General features: G+C 39.2%; 1 protein-coding gene across 4 annotated transcripts in view; it reads right to left on the minus strand.

Annotated features, from left to right (window-relative positions):
* FAM193A (family with sequence similarity 193 member A) overlaps nucleotides 1–14095 on the minus strand; it is a 182061-nt gene that overhangs the window by 151075 nt on the left and 16891 nt on the right. Inside the window, exon 1 of one of the 4 annotated variants that reach the window (XM_028492428.2) lies at nucleotides 13886–13969. The exons of the other annotated variants lie outside the window; for them this stretch is intronic. The gene's annotated coding sequence lies outside the window, so the exon portion shown is untranslated. Of the gene's footprint in view, nucleotides 1–13885; nucleotides 13970–14095 lie in introns of those variants that run through there. 4 annotated transcript variants of the gene reach the window in all.

Below are 14095 nucleotides of genomic sequence, written 5' to 3' on the forward strand. Positions count from 1 at the left end.
ATCAGCAGATGAATGGATAAAGAAGATGTGGTATCTGTATGCAATGGAATATTACTCAGCCATAAAAAAGAATGAAATAATGCCATTTGCAGCAACATGAGTGGACCTAGAGATTATCATACTAAATGAAGTAAGTCAGACATAGAAAGACACAAATATCACAAGATATCACTTACATATAGAATCTAAAAAAAAAGGATACAAATGATTTTGTATACAAAATAGAACCACAGACATAGAACACAAACTTATGGTTATCAAAGGGGAAGGGGAGAGATACATTAGAAGTTTGGGATTAACATATATACACTACTTATATAAAACAGATAACCAACAAGGACCTACTGTATAGCACAGGGAACGATACTCAATATTTGGTAATAACCTATAAGGCAAAAGAATCTGAAAAAAAATAGATATATATGTATGTGTAACTGACACTCTGCTGTACATCTGAAACTAACACAACATTCTAAATCAACTATACTTCAATTAAAAAAAAATTCGTGGGACTTCCCTGGTGGTCCAGTGGTTAAGACACTGTACTTCCACTGCAGTGGGCTTCGGTTTGATCCTTGGTTGGGGAACTAAGATCCCACATGCCACGTGGTGCAGCCAAAAAAAAAAAATTTGTGATTTTCTGAGCAGATAATTTGAGTCTAACTGATTATGAAAACATGTTCATTTTAATTTTAATGGAATTAGCTAAAATAAAAACTGGGAGTCACAGGGCCTTGACTGACACTTGCTGTTCCCTCGACCTACAATACTCTTACCCAGATGTCTGCACAGCTTTGCTGTCTCACTGTCTTTGGGTCTCTGCTCATTGTTACCTTCTCAGGGAGGCCTTCACTGACCCCGCCCCCCACCACTTAACACTGCAGGCATCATGCGCACATGCCCCACCCCATCACTCACCACCCCACACCACCCTACCTAATTTACTGTCCCAAGCAAGGGGGCATGCTTCATCCACTAATGTATTCTCAGTGTGAAGAACAATTCCTGACACATAATAAATGCTATAAATACACGATGAATGAACCAGTGATTCAATGACGTTAGATCTCAGGTGTGCCTCTCAAGCTCCCAAGAGTATTTCAGGATGGTAAACACCAGAATTCACACTATTAACACTGACAAAGAGCACTAACCTCACACCTGCACAGTTATGTTTAAATATGATGGAATAAACTACCTCTTGACTGCTTTTGTTTTACTGTTAAATAAAACCTAGTTTTTAGAAAGTTATGTTCCACCACTCTTAGCAACAGAATTTCCATTCCAATTTCTCAAGCCCACACATGGATTTCTAATCAACCTGGCTCTTTACAAGAGTCTGGATGAGTAAGCCCATGAGTGTTTCAATAAATAACTAGGATGATATTGAAAGAAACTGTGTTTAACTTCCTGAACAAGCTCAAGACTTAATCCTACCCAATCATGAGTTTCCATGAAACAGGAAAGGTAAGAAAACGATCTTAAGATTCTCCTATATTCCAGAATCAGAATTAACTAAATCTGGAATCAACTTTGCACACAAGAAAACATATTAAAGGCATTATCTCCTAAGATCTAAGTTCTAATTCTCCAAATAACCACCACCCCCCTTTTTATCCCCCCCTCCTGTTTTGCCCTTTACCCTGTAGTCGATATACCTGGTAGTAACACACACTCCTTACTGCAGGCGCTGGCCTAGAATGCTTTCCTGTATCTTTCAGTTTAGCACTTTTGAACGTCTGGACTAAACTGGCTATACTGTCTAAACTCACATCATGGAAAATTTTTGCACTTCAAATGTGACACTGAAATTTTCAGATAACTTTTTAAAAATTCCTAATTCTACATTTCATTTGATCCATTCAACAAACACTTATTGGGGGGGCGGAGTCAAGATGGTGTACTAGGAGGACGCGTAATTCGCATCTCCTCACAACTAGGGCACCTAGCAGACACTGGTGGGGGACCACAGACACTTAAGGGGCCGGGAGGAACCCCCAGCGACAGGCTTGCGGGATCATGGTTCCCAGGCTGGAGGTCAAGCCCAAGCTCTGAGTGGGAGCTCCAAGTACAAACCGCTGGACTAACAGAGAACCTCAGACCCCAGGGAGTATCAATCGGAGTGAGACCTCCCGGAGGTCCTCATCTCAGCGCCAAGACCCTGCTCTATCCAACTGCCTGCAAATGCCAGTGCTGGACGTCTCAGGACAAACAACCATTAAGACAAGAATACAGCACCACCCATCAAAAAAAAAAAAAAAAAAGGGGGGCTCCCCTGGTGGCTCAGTGGTTGAGAGTCCGCCTGCCGATCCAGGGGACGCGGGTTTGTGCCCGGGTCCGGGAGGATCCCACATGCCGCGGAGCAGCTAGGCCCGTGAGCCATGGCAGCTGAGCTTGCGCGTCCGGAGCCTGTGCCTCACAACGGGAGAGGCCACAACAGTGAGAGGCCCGCGTACCACCAAAAAAAAAAAAAAAAAAAAAAAAAAAAAAAAAGACAAAAAAATGTTACAGACAAAGGAGCAAGGTAAAAACCTACAAGCCCAAATAAATGAAGACGAAATAGGCAACCTAACTGAAAAGAATTCAGAGTAATGATAAGAAAGATGATCCAAAATCTCAGAAACAGAATGGAGAAAATACAAGAAACATTTAACAAAGATCTAGAAGAACTAAAGAGCAAACAAACAGTGAGAACAACACAATAACTGAAGTTAAAAACACTCCAGAAGAAATCAATAACAGAATAACTGAGGCAGAAAACCAGATAAGTGAGCTGGAAGATAAAATGGTGGAAATAACTGCCAAGGAACAGAATAAAGAAAAAAGAATGAAAAGAATTGAGGACAGACTCAGAGACCTCTGGGACAACATTAAACTCACCAATATTCAAATCCTAGGGGTCCCGAAAGAAAAAGAGAAAAAGAAAGGGTCTGAGAAAATATCTGAAGAGATTATAGTTGAAAACTTCCCTAACATGGGAAAGGAAAGAGTCAATCAAGTCCAGGAAGCACAGAAAGTACCATACAGCATAAACCCAAAGAGAAACACGCCCAGACACATATTAATCAAACTATCAAAAATTAAATACAAAGAGTGATTATTAACATTTACTCAAAAAATACACACTTCCTGAGTTTGCCTGAAGATGGCAGAGTAGAAGGACGTGCTCTCACTCCCTCTTGCGACAGCACCAGAATCACAACTCACTGCTGAACAATCATCAACAGGAAGACACTGGAACTCACCAAAAGAGATACCCCACATCCAAAGACAAAGGAGAAGCCACAATGAGACGGTAGGAGGGGCACGATCACAATAAAATCAAATCCCATAAATGCTAGGTGGGTGACTCAAAAACTGGAGAACACTTATAACACAGAAGTCCACGCACTGGAGTGAAGGTTCTGAGCCCCACGTCAGGTTTCAGTCTCCGGCAACAGGAGGAGGAATTCCTAGAGAATCAGACTTTGAAGGCTATCGGGATTTGATTGCAGGACTTCAACAGGACTGGGGGAAACAGAGACTCCACTCTTGGAGGGCACACACAAAGTAGTATGCACATCGGGACCCGGGGAAGGAGCAGTGACCCCATAGGAGACTGAACCAGACCTACCTGCTAGTGTTGGAGTGTTTCCTGCAGAGGCGGGGGATGGCTGTGTCTCACCATGAGGACAAGGACACTGGCAGCAGAAGTTCTGGGAAGTACTCCTTGACCTGAGCCTTCCCAGAGTCTGCCAAGAGCCCCACCAAACAGCCCGGCTAGGCTCCAGTGTTGGGTCGCAACAGGCCAAACAACCAACAGGGAGGGAACCCAGCCCCACCAGATCAGGAAACAAGTGGATTAAAGTTTTACAGAGCTCTGCCCACCAGAGGAACAGCCAGCTTTACCCAGCACCAGTCCCTCCCTTACGGAGCTCTGCCCACCAGAGGAATAGCCAGCTCTACCCAGCACCAGTCCTTCCCATCAGGAAACTTGCTCAAGCCTCTTAGATAACCTCATCCACCAGAGGGCAGACAGAAGATGCAAGAAGAAATACAACCCTGCAGCCCGTGGAACAAAAACCACATTCAAAGAAAGACAGTCCAGATGAAAAGGCAGAGGACTATGTACCACATGAAGGAACAAGATAAAACCCCAGAAAAACTGAATGAAGTGGACATAGACAACCTTCTGGAAAAACAATTCAGGATAATGACAGTGAAGATGATCCAGAACCTCGAAAAAAAGAATGAGGCAAAGATCGAAAAGATGAAAGAAATGTTTAACAAAGACGTAGAAGACTTAGAAAACAAACAAACAGAGATGAACAATACAATAACTGAAATGAAAAATACACTAGAAAGAATCAACAGCAGAATAAATGACGCAGAAAAATGGGTAAGTGACCTGGAAGACAGAATGTGGAATTCACTGCTGCCGAACAGAATAAGGAAAAAAGAATGAAAACAAATGAAGACAGCCTAAGAGACCTCTGGGACAACGTTAAACACAACAACATGCACATTATAGGGGTCCAGAAGGAGATGAGAGAAAGGACCCGAGAAAATACTTCAAGAGATTATAGATGCAAACTTCCCTAACATGGGAAAGGAAGTAGCCACCCAAATCCAGGAAGCACAGAGAGTCCCATACAGGAGAAACCCAAGGAGAAACACGCCAAGACACACAGTAACCAAATTGGCAAAAATTAAAGACAAAGAAAAATTATTGAAAGCAGCAAGGGAAAAACGACAAATAACATACAAGAGAACACCCATAAGGTTAACAGCTGATTTCTCAGCAGAAACTCTACAAGCCAGAAGGGAGGGGCATGACATATTTAAAGTGATGAAAGGGAAGAACCTACAACCAAGATTACTCTACCCGGCAAGGATCTCATTCAGATTCGATGGAGAAATCAAAAGCTTTACAGCCAAGCAAAAGCTAAGAGATTTCAGCACCTCCAAACCAGCTCTACAACAAATGCTAAAGGAACTTCTCTAACTGGGAAACACAAAAGAAGGAAAGGACCTACAAAAAGAAATGCAATACAATTAAGAAAATGGTAATAGGAACATACATATCGATAATTACCTTAAACGTGAATGGATTAAATGCTCCAACCAAAAGACACAGGCTCACTGAAAGGATACAAAAACAAGACCCATCTATATGCTGTCTATAAGAGACCCACTTCAGACCCAGGGACAAATACAGACTGAAAGTGAGGGAATGGAAAAAGATATTCCATGAAAATGTAAATCAAAACGAAGCTGGAGTAACAAAACTCATATCAGATAAAATAGACTTTAAAGTAAAGACATTACAGGAAACAAGATAAGACACTACATAATGATCACGGGATCAATCCAAGAAGAAGATATAACAATTATAAATATATATGCACCCAACACAGGAGCACCTCAATACATAAGGCAACTGCTAACAACTATAAAAGAGAAAATCAACAGCAACACAAAAACGGTGGGGGACGTTAACACCTCACTTACACCAATGGACAGATCATCCAAACAGAAAATTAATAAGGAAACACAAGCTTTAAATGACACAAAAGACCAGACAGATTTAACTGATATTTATCAGACGTTCCATCCCAAAACAGATTACACTTTCTTTTCAAGTTCGCACGCAACATTCTCCAGGATAGATCACATCTTGGGTCACAAATCAAGCCTCAGTCAATTTAAGAAAATTGAAATCATACCAAGCATCTTTTCTGACCCCAATGCTATGAGATTAGAAATTAATTACAGGGAAAAAAACATAAAAAACACACATACATGGAGACTAAACAATACGTTACTAAATAAACAAAAGATCACTGAAGAAATCAAAGGGGAAATCAAAAAATACCTAGAGACAAATGACAATGAAGACACGATGATCCAAAAGCTACAGGATGCTGCAAAAGCAGCTCTAAGAGGGAAGTTTATAGCAATACAAGTCTACCTCAAGAAACAAGCAAAATCTCCAATAAACAATCTAACCTTAAACCTAAAGGAACCAGAGAAAGAAGAACAAACAAAACCCAAAGTTAGCAGAAGGAAAGAAATCATAAGGATCAGAGCAGAAATAAATGAAATTGAAACAAAGAAAACAATAGCAACGATCAATAAAACTAAAAGCTGGTTCTATGAGAAGATAAAAAAAATTGATAAACCATTAGCCAGACTCATCAAGAAAAAGAGGAAGAGGACTCAAATCAATAAAATTAGAAATGAAAAACAGGAACTTACAACAGACACTGCAAAAATACAAAGCATCCTAAGAGACTCCTACAAACAACTCTATGCCAATAAAATGGACAACCTGGAAGAAATGTACAAATTCTTAGAAAGGTATAACCTTCCAAAACTGAACCAGGAAGAAATAGAAAATATGAACAGATCAATCACAAGTAATAAAATTGAAACTGTGATTAAAAATCTTCCAACAAAGAAAAGCCCAGGACCAGATGGCTTCACAGCTGAATTCTATCAAACATTTAGAGAAGAGCTAACACCCATCCTTCTCAAACTATTCCAAAAAATTGCAGAGGAAGGAACACTTCCAAATTCATTCTATGATGCCACCATCACCCTGATACCAAAACCAGACAAAGATACTACAAGAAAAGAAAATTATAGACCAACATCACTGATGAATATAGATTGAAAAACCCTCAACAAAATACTAGCAAACAGAATCCAACAACACATTAAAAGGATCATACACCATGATCAAGCGGGATTTATTCCAGGGATGAGAGAATTCTTCAATATAAACAAATCAATCAATGTGATACACCATACTAGCAAACTTAAGAATAAAAACCATATGATCATCTCAATAGATGCAGGAAAAGCTTTTGACAAATTTCAACACCCATTTATGATAAAAACTCTCCAGAAAGTGGGCATAGAGGGAATCTACCTCAACATAATAAAGACCACATACTTCAAACCCACAGCAAGCATCATTCTCAATGGCGAAAAACTGAAAGCATTTCCTCTAAGATCAGAAACAAGACAAGGATGTTCACTCTCGCCACTATTACTCAACATAGTTTTGGAAGTCCTAGCCACGGCAATCAGAGAAGAAAAAAATAAAAGGAATCCAAGTTGGAAAAGAAAGAGTAAAACTGTCACTGCTTGCAGATGACATGATACTATATACATAGAGAATCCTAAAGTTGCCACCAGAAAACTACTAGAACTAATCAATGAATTTGGTAAAGTTGCAGGATACAAAATTAATGCACAGAAACCTCTTGCATTCCTAAACACTAATGTTGAAAAATCTGAAAGAGAAATTAAGGAAACACTCCCATTTACCACTGCAACAAAAAGAATAAAATACCTAGGAGTAAACCTACCTAGGGAGACAGAAGACCTGTATGCAAAAAACTATAAGACACGGATGAGAAAAATTAAAGATGATACAAAGAGAGATACACCACGTTCTTGGATTGGAAGAATCAATATTGTGAAAATGACTATATCACCCAAAGCAATCTACAGATTCAATGCAATCCCTAATCAAATTACCAATGGCATTTTTTCACAGAACTGGAACAAAAAAAATCTTAAAATTCGTATGGAGACACAAAAGACCCCAAATAGCCAAAGCAGTCTTGCTTGAGGGGAAAAAACGGCACTGGAAGAATCAGACTCCCTGACTTCAGACTATACTACAAAGCCACAGTAATCAAGACAATATGGTACTGGCACAAAAACAAAAATACAGATCAATGGAACAGGATAGAAAGCCCAGAGATAAAACCACGTACCTATGGTCAATTAATCTATGACAAAGGTGGCAAGGATATACAATGGAGAAAAGACAGTCTCTTCAGTAAGCGGTGCTGGGAAAACTGGACAGCTACATGTAAAAGAATGAAATTAGAATACTCCCTAACACCATCCACAAAAATAAACTCAAAATGGATTAGAGACCTAAATGTAACGCCAGACATCATAAAACTCTTAGAGGAAAACAAAGGAAGAACACTCTTTGACATAAATCACAGCAAGATCTTTTTTATCCACCTCCTAGAGTAATGGAAATAGAAACAAAATAAAACAAATCGGACCTATGAAACTTAAAAGCTTGTGCAAAGCAAAGGAAACTACAAACAAGACGAAAAGACAACCCTCAGAATGGGAGAAGCTATTTGCAAATGAATCAATGAACAAAGGATTAATCTCCAAAATATATAAACAGCTCATGCAGCTCAATATTGAAAACACAAACAACCCAATCAAAAAATGGGCAGAAGACATAAACAGACATTTCTCTAAAGACATACAGATGGCCAACAAGCACATGAAAAGCTGCTCAACATCACTAATTATTACAGAAACTCAAATCAAAACTACAATGAGGTATCACCTCACACCAGTTAGAATGGGTATCATCAGAAAATCACAAACAACAAATGCTGAAGAGGGTGTGGAGAAAAGGGAACCCTCTTGTACTGTTGGTGGGAATGTAAACTGATACAGCCACTATGGACAACAGTATGGAGGTTCCTTAAAAAACTAAAAATAGAATTACCATATGACCCAGCAATCCCGCTACTGGGCATACAGCCAGAGAAAACCATAATTCAAAAAGACAAATGCACCCCAATGTTCACTGCAGCATATTTACAAGAGCCAGGTCATGGAAGCAACCTAAATGCCCATCGACAGATGGATGGATAAGGAAGATGTGGTATATATATACAATAGAATATTACTCAACCGTAAATAGGATTGAAATTGGGTCATTTATAGAGACGTGAATGAATCCAGAGACTGTCATACAGAGTGAAGTAAGTCAAAAAGAGAAAAACAAATATCGTATGTTAACACATATATGTGGAACCTAGAAAAATGGTGCAGATGAACCGGTTTGCAGGGCAGAAATTGAGACACTGATGTAGAGAACAAACATATGGACACCAAGGGGGGGAAGCGGTGGAGGGGTGGGATGGGGGTGGGGTGGGGTCATGAATTGGGAGATTGGGATTGACATATATACAATATGTATAAAATGGGTAACTAATAAGAATCTGCTGTATAAAAAATAAAATAAAATTCAAAAATTCAAAACAAATTAAATACAAAGGGAAAATATTTGTAAAGGAAAAGGAAAGCAACAAATAACATAGAAAGGAATCACCGTAACGTTAACAGCTTATTTTTCAGCAGAAACTGCAAGCCAGAAGGCACTGGCAGGACATGTTTAAAGTGATGAAAGGGAAAAACCTACAACCAAGATTACTGTAGCCAGCAAGGATCTCATTCAGATTCGATGGAGAAACCAAAACCTTTACAGATAAGCAAAAATTAAAAGAATTCAGCACCACCAAACCAGCTTTACAGCAAATGCTAAAGGAACTTTTCTAGGCAGGAAACACAAGAGAAGGAAAAGACCCACAAAAACAAAGCTGAAACAATTAAGAAAATGGTAATAGGAACATACATATCAATAATTACCTTAAATGTGAATGGATTAAATGCTCCAACCAAAAGCCACAGGCTGGCTGAATGGATACAAAAACAAGATCCATATATATGCTGTCTACAAGAGACCCACTTCAGACCTAAGGACACATACAGACTGAAAGTGAGGGAATGGAAAAAAATATTCCATGCAAATGTAACTCAAAACAAAGCTGGAGTAGCATTTCTCATATCAGACAAAACAGACTTTAAAATAAAGACTATTAAAAGAAAGAAAGAAGGACACTATAAAATGAACAAGGGATCAATCCAAGAAGAACACGTAACAATTGTAAATATTTATGCACCCGACATAGGAGCACCTCAATACATAAGGCAAATGCTAACAGCCATTAAAGGGGAAATCGACAGTAACACAATAATAGTAGGGAACTTTAACACCCCACTTTCACCAATGGACAGATCATCCAAAATGAAAATAAATGAGGAAACATAAGCTTTAAATGACACAGTAAACAAGATGGACTTAATTGATATTCATAGGACATTCCATCCAAAAACAAAAGAATACACTTTCTTCTCAAGTGCTCATGGAACGTTCTCCAGGATAGACCATATATTGGGTCACAAATCAAGCCTTGGTAAATTTAAGAAAACTGAAATCGTATCAACTAACTTTTCCGACCACAACGCTATGAGACCAGACATCAGTTACAGGAAAAAAACTGTATAAATACAAACACATGGAGGCTAAACAATACGCTATAACCAAGAGATCACTGAAGAAATCAAAGAGAAAATCAAAAAATACCTAGAAACAAATGACAATGAAAACACGACGACCCAAAACCTATGGGATGCAGCAAAAGCAGTTCTAAGAGGGAAATTTATAGCAATACAATCTTACCTTAAGAAACAAGAAAAATCTCAAATAAACAACCTAACCTCTCACCTAAAGCAATTAGATAAAAGAAGAACAAAAAGACCCCAAAGTTAGCAGAAGGAAAGAAATCATAAAGATAAGTTCAGAAATAAATGAAAAAGAAATTTAGGAAGCAAGAGCAAAGATCAATAAAACTAAAAGCTGGTTCTTTCAGAACATAAACAAAATTGGTAAACCATTAGCCAGACTCATCAAGAAAGAAAGGGAGAAGATTCAAATCAACAGAATTCGGAAAAAAAAAAAGGAGAAGGAACAACTGACACTGCAGAAATACAAAGGATCATGAGAGATTACTACATGCAACTATATGCCGATAAAATGGACAACCTGGAAGAAATGGAAAAAGTCTTAGAAAAGCACAACCTTGCAAGACTGAACCAGGAAGAAACAGAAAATATAAACAGACCAATCACAAGCACTGAAATTTAAACTGTGAATAAAAATCTTCCAACAAAGAAAGGCCCAGGACCAGAAGAATTCACAGGCGAACTCTATCAAACATTTAGAGAAGAGCTAATAACACCTATCCTTCTCAAACTCTTCCAGAAAATAGCAGAGGGAGGAACACTCCCAAACTCGTTCTACAAGGCCACCATCACCCCGGTACCAAAACCAGACAAAGAGATCACACATACACACAGAACCACAGACCAATATTTCTGATGAACATAGATGCAAAAATCCTCAACAAAATACTAGCAAACAGAATCCAACAGCACGCTAAAAGTATCATACACCATGATCAAGTGGGATTCATCCCAGGAATGCAAGGATTCTTCAATATACACAAAACAATGTGATACACCACATTAACAAATTGAAGGGTAAAAACCATATGATAACCTCAATAGACGCAGAAAAAGCTTTTGACAAAATTCAACACCCATTTATGATAAAAACTCTCCAGAACGTAGGCATAGAGGGAACCTACCTCAACATAATAAAGGCCATATATGACAAACCCACAGTCAACATCATTCTCAATGGTGAAAAACTGAAAGCATTTCTTCTAAGATCAGGAAAAAGACAAGGTTGCACACTCTCACCACTATTATTCCACAGTTTTGGAAGTTTTAGCCACAGCAATCAGAGAAGAAAAAGAAAAGGAATCCAAACCGGCAAAGAAAAAGTAAAACTGTCACTGTTTGCAGATGACATGACACTATACATAAAGAATCCTAAAGATGCTACCAGAAAACTACTAGAGCTAATCAATGAATTTGGTAAAGTAGCAGGATACAAAATTAATGCACAGAAATATCTTGCATTCCTATACACTAATGATGAAAAATCTGAAAGAGAAATTAAGGAAACATTCCCAATAACCATTGTAACAAAAAGAATAAAATATGTAAGAATAAACCTACCTAAGGAAACAAAAGACCTGTACGGAGAAAACTATAAGACGGTGATGAAAGAAATTAAAGATGATACAAACAGATGGAAAGGTACACTATGTTCTTGGATTGCAAGAATCAACATTGTGAAAATGACTATACTAACCAAAGCAATCTACAGATTCAATGCAATCCCTATCAAACTACCAATGGCATTTTTCACAGAACTAGAACAAAAAATTGCACAATTTGCATGGAAACACAAAAGACCCTGAATAGCCAAAGCAATCTTGAAAAAGAGAAACGGAGCTGGAGGAATCAGGTTCCTGGACTTCAGACTATACTACAAAGCCAAAGTAATCAAGACAGTACAGTACTGGCACAAAAACAGAAATATAGATTAATGGAACAGGATAGAAAGCCCAGAAATAAACCCACGCACATACAGTCACCTTATCTTTGATAAAGAAGGCAAGGAAACACAATGGAGAAAAGACAGTCTCTTCACTAAGTGGTGCTGGGAAAACTGGACAGCTACATGTAAAAGAATGAAATTAGAACAGTTCCTAACAGCATACACAAAAATAAACTCAAAATGGATTAAAGACCTACATGTAAAGCCAGACACTATAAAACTCTTAGAGGAAAACATAGGCAGAACACTCTATGACATAAATCACAGCAAGATCCTTTTTGACCCACCTCCTAGAGAAATGGAAATAAAAACAAAAATAAACAAATGGGACCTAATGAAACTTAAAAGCCTTTGCACAGCAAAGGATACCATAAACAAGACCAAAAGACAACCCTCAGAATGGGAGAAAATAGCTGCCAATGAAGCAACTGACAAAAAATCTACAAACAATAAATGCTGGAGAGGGTGTGGAGAAAAGGGAACCCTCTTGCACTGTTGGTGGGAATGTAAATTGATAAAGCCACTATGGAGAACAGTATGGAGGTTCCTTAAAAAACTAGTATGACCCAGCAATCCCACTACTGGGCATATACCCTGAGAAAGTGATACTTCAAAAAGCGATACCCATATACTGGGTATATGCCCAGTATATACTCAAGGTATATACTGGGCATATACCCTGAGAAAGCGGTACTTCAGAATATATATGCTCTAGGCAATCCCACTACTGGGCATATACCCTGAGAAAGCGATACTTCAAAAAGAGTCATGTACCACAGTGTTCACTGCAGCACTATTTACAATAGCCAGGACATGGAAGCAACCTGAATGTCCATCGACAGATGAATGGATAAAGAAGATGTGGCACATACATATAATGGAATATCACTCGGCCATAAAAAGAAACGAAATTGAGTCATTTGTAGTAAGGCGGATGGACCCAGAGTCTGTCATACAGAGTGAGATAAGTCAGAAAGAGAAAAACAAAGACCGTATGTTAACACATATATATGGAATTTAAATTAAAAAATGGTTCTGAAGAACCTAGGGGCAGGACAGGAATATAGACGCAGACGTAGAGAAGGGACTTGAGGACACGGGCAGGAGGAAGTTGGTAAGCTGGGATGAAGTGAGAGTGGCATGGACGTATACACACTACCAAATGTAAAATAGATAGCTAGTGGGAAGCAGCCACTTAGCACAGGGAAATCAGCTCGGTGCTCTGCAACTACCTAGAGGGGTGGGTTGGGGGGGTGGGAGGGAGACGCAAGAGGGAGGGGATATGGGGATACACATATGCATAAAGCTGATTCACTTTGTTATACAGCAGAAACTAACCATCACTGTAAAGCAATTATACTCCAATAAAGAAGTTTTAAAAACAAACAAAACACTTATTGGGCTACGAACAAGGTTACAATGCCCTTAAAACTTTTCTGCATTTAATAACCTTCCAATCTAGTAAAAGACAATAAATGTGCAGGTACATACAAACGTGTTACGTGTCATAGAGCTAACGGCTGGAGTGGAGAGAGGATCAGGGTACGCAGAATGGAGAAGGAAGCATCAGGTTCGCCCTGAAGGACCGTAGGAGTCTTCGGAGGCAGAACGGGAAGGAAGGGTGAGGGTGGGAGAAGAGAGGAAGTGAAAGAAAAGCTTTCCTGGAGAGCCAAAGTGGGGAGCCAAGATCCAAATGAGGTGTGAGAAAGCATAGGATGATAAGGGAAAGGAAGAAGGGACCCAGCTGGCGAAAGGTCCTACCTGGTCACCAGCATGTGGCACTCCTGTGGAAGGAGTCCAGTCAGGAAGACCTGAGCAGCCACATAACAGACTGTATGTCCAGGAAGGGCTCAGGATATGGCTTTGAGGTCATCCTGCATCTCTTTTTTTTTTTTTTGCGGTACGCGGGCCTCTCACTGTTGTGGCCTCTCCCCCGTTGCGGAGCACAGGCTCCGGACGCGCAGGCTCAGC

Source organism: Physeter macrocephalus, chromosome 7 (assembly GCF_002837175.3).
Source record: "Physeter macrocephalus isolate SW-GA chromosome 7, ASM283717v5, whole genome shotgun sequence".
Lineage (NCBI taxonomy): Eukaryota > Metazoa > Chordata > Mammalia > Artiodactyla > Physeteridae > Physeter > Physeter macrocephalus.